This window comes from Prunus dulcis, chromosome 4, assembly GCF_902201215.1.
Source record: "Prunus dulcis chromosome 4, ALMONDv2, whole genome shotgun sequence".
In the NCBI taxonomy this organism is placed as follows: Eukaryota; Viridiplantae; Streptophyta; class Magnoliopsida; order Rosales; family Rosaceae; genus Prunus; species Prunus dulcis.
Genome location: NC_047653.1, coordinates 15,743,342 through 15,747,260, shown reverse-complemented (window position 1 = coordinate 15,747,260; position 3,919 = coordinate 15,743,342).

The window sequence follows — 3,919 nt, the reverse complement described above, 5'->3', positions numbered from 1 at the left end:
AAAAGATAGAAAGATAGTACTTCCATTCATAATTCATAACAAAACCAATAATACAAGTTACAATTGTCCACGACAAGTTTTCATATTCTGAAAACGTTGCATTATAATTTCGTTATCAATACAAGCAAAAACATCTCTCTCAATGTAAACAATCAAGCTATCATTCAACCATTGATCTCCCATTCTGTTGCGAAGTGGATTTTTAATAATATTCATAGCGGAAAATGCCCTCTCCATTGATGCAGTTGCAACCGGTAAAACCAAAGCCAATGTAAGAAGCAAATACACAAAAGGAAATATTTCATGCATTCCTTTCTCCACCATTTTTTCCGCAAGACTACTAATCCCTTCCAATTGAGAAAAATCACTCCTCGAACGCATATGATGAACATAAACACCAAGTTGATCTTCAAGCATCAATAAGTCTCTATCCGAAAAATCATAAGGATAAAATTGAGCAAGACGAACTAGCTTTCGTTTGTCAAAAGCCACAAAGTTATTTTTTGGACTCAAGCATGCCAAACAAGTAAGTAACTCAGTACTTACCTCGTTGAAGCGATCATTTAACTCCGCAAGTTGCCCATCAATTACATGAATAAAGATCTCCACACGATAACGATGATAATTTGTCTTCATTGGAGCATTACGCCGTGATCTCCCTGGAATTACATATTCCTCATCCATGGTAGGAACTATAATATCATGTTTGTAACAAAATGAGGATGCTTGCTCAACCAATTCTTCAAACTCATTATCCCTCATCAATTGCAGGTTTTCCTTGCATGTTTTCACTAAATTCATTGCACTCACAATGTCTTGATCTTTATTTTGCAATGCTAGAGACAAAGTGTTTGTTATTCCCAATATAGCTTTCATTACAAATAAGTGAAACACAAACTCAAAAGATTGTATTTCTCTCCATAACTTATAGGCTTCCCCCGAACTATCATTAGGATTATCATCAACAATCATTTGAAGCACATTCACCACAGATGGGAACATAGAAATGATACTAATCAACGTACCATAATGTGAGTTCCATCGTGTATCGCCGACACGTTTGAGAGTCCTTTCTTGATTTAAGCCCCGCCCCGTTATAAGACAATCATCTTCAAAAGCTCTCACAAGCTCTTCTTGGTATTGTGCTCTAAGTGCATCACGACGCTTACAAGATGCTCCAACAACATTAACCAAACTATTAGCCGTTGTGAAAAAAGAGTTGACATCAATGTTTTTCTTTGCTACCGCAACAAGAGCTAGTTGAAGTTGATGAGCAAAGCAATGAACATAAAATGCACAAGGGTGTTCTCTCAAAATCTTTGTCTTAAGGCCATTGAACTCACCTCTCATATTGCTAGCTCCATCATAACCTTGTCCTCGTAGCTTGGAAAAGCTCAAATTCGCGGAAGAAAAGAATTCATCAATTGCTTCCTTTAGTGCACTTGAAGTAGTGTCGGTTACATGTTGAACCCCTACAAACCTTTCAATTATTTGTTCTTTGTCATTCACATAACGCAACACCATCGCCATTTGCTCCTTTATTGAAACATCACGTGCTTCATCCTCCATTATTGAAAAATATCTATCTTTTACATCACTCAAGATAAGATCAATGGTTTCTTTGGCACAAGAATTGACAAGATCTTTTTGAATTGAAGGAGCTATTAACTTTAAATTTTCCGGAGCATTTTCCAACACAACGGCCTTAACTTTTTCATCATGATCCGCAAGAAATTGCAAGAGCTCTAAATAATTCCCTTTATTACTTGATTGTGCACTTTCATCATGACCAAGAAAAGAAAGCCCTTGCCGCAACAAATACCTAGTGCACTTAAGTGATGCATTCAAGCAAGTGCGATAAGCCGTGCAAGCTTGGCTTGTTTGTTTGATCACAATTGTTTCAATGTGTGTAGTTTGATGCATCAAATTGTAAGCAACTTCTCTAGCTTGGTTGTGAACACTACCAACCGGTCCAATATGAAGGTTAAATCTTTCTTTCGCCTTCTTCCAATTATTGAAGCCTCCCCCAGTGAATGCATCACCACCCACTTGATCAAAATTAGATTTGAAGAGATAACAATGAAGACAAAACGCAGCATCTTTAGCAATACTATATTCCAACCAATCATGATCATCAAACCAATGAGCAATGAAGCGTCTATTAATTCCTGATTGATTAGTTTGTGGGAATTTATAACTTCTAGGTTGACAAGGTCCCTTTTGTAGATATGCCCTTCGGATCTCATCCCGAATATTAGGACTATAATCCGCCATTCGAGTTCTTAGTCCAGGGTCTGCTTGAAGATTAGCTAAGATCTCATCTACTTCAATTGGTCTTGCATTTGAACTACCCGGGTTAGACAGAGAAGAACTATCCGTAGATAATTTTCTTTTAAAGAATCGTTCCATAAATCTACAAATCAATTAATTCAATCAATCATTAATTTTTATCCAAATTATCATATGAATATGAAAATTTCAATAACCCACTCTCAATATTCAATATACTCCCTAAACCCATATCAATCAATATTCAATATACCAAATTATCATATCAAATAGCAATCAATATTTAATATACCCAATCAATTCATATTATCAATCAAGCATAAACTCAATCAATCTACATTAATATGATTATCACTATGATTCATATCCATAAATTTAATTACATAAAAAAAAAAATATCAATATGATTCATATCCATAAATTTCAAGCATAAACTCAATCAAGCATAAACTCAATCAATCAATATGATTCATATCCATAAATTTCATTACATAAAAAAAAATATCAATATCAACAATATATATTATCACTATAATTATTAATATCAGATTTTCCATGCTTACTTACTTGTAGTTTAAAAAATGGGCGGAGGAGGGCGGTAGAAGGTGGTGGTGATCGGCACTGGGCCACCGGTGAAGAGTTGATGGAGGTTGTCAAAGGTTTGGGAGGTTGGGAGGTTAGGGTTTGAGAGGATTGGAAGAGGGGCTGTGGAATTGGGAATGAAAGGTTTGGAGAAAATGAATCTGTGCAGCTGCTGTTTCGTGTGTTGTTCTGTTTTTTTTTTTTTTTTTAAACCTGGCCCAAAACGACGTCGTTTTGAGGCCAGGTCAATTAAAAAAAATTTGACTGACCCTTGACCAAACGACGTCGTTTGGCAAGGCAGGTTTTAAAAAAAAATTACGCGCAGCGCAGCTGCACAGGACCTGGACTTCCGTTGGGGCATTTCGTCGAGCACATGGTGTGCATACAAGGGGGCTTCCAGGTGCAGTCCAAGGGGGCTTTCATGGACTCCCTAGCCAAAAGTGGCGGATAGAGTTTTCTTTTTGAAAAGAAGAGAAATTAAAGCAAAGCACGAAACATTGCATATATATCATTGCACTTAGTCAACGGAGTTTAGTCTAGTAGAAAAAGGACTTAATTTGCAGATCATTGGTCTTACTATAGAGTTCGAGCCAAATTTTCATATATGATTTGTTGAGAATTTAATTTTCTAGTATTTTTAATAGAATTCAAATGAGGGTGTACTTTCTTATTTACATTGTAAACTTAAGTAAATGAAGTAATATAAAAATAAATTAAAGCAAAAAGACAAGACATTTACTTAAATGTTTGGGATGGAAATAAGGCAAGATAAGGCAATGGACGGACCTATTCGGGCCGGGGGTTTCAAATCCAAAGTTCAAGACCTACCCAATCTTAAAACAAACTGGGCCAAGCAAGCATAATCATTGGTTTAGGCTGGGTTCGGCCCATGGGCCTCAGGCTATCTACTTCACCCCGCATGTCAAATGATGATTCTTAGTCTCATGTTTGAACTCTCATGACACATTGGTAGTGTATGTTTGAAAGACCATCTCCCATTATAGTTTAGATTACCGCTTTTATTCAAATAATAAATCATCGCACGCAT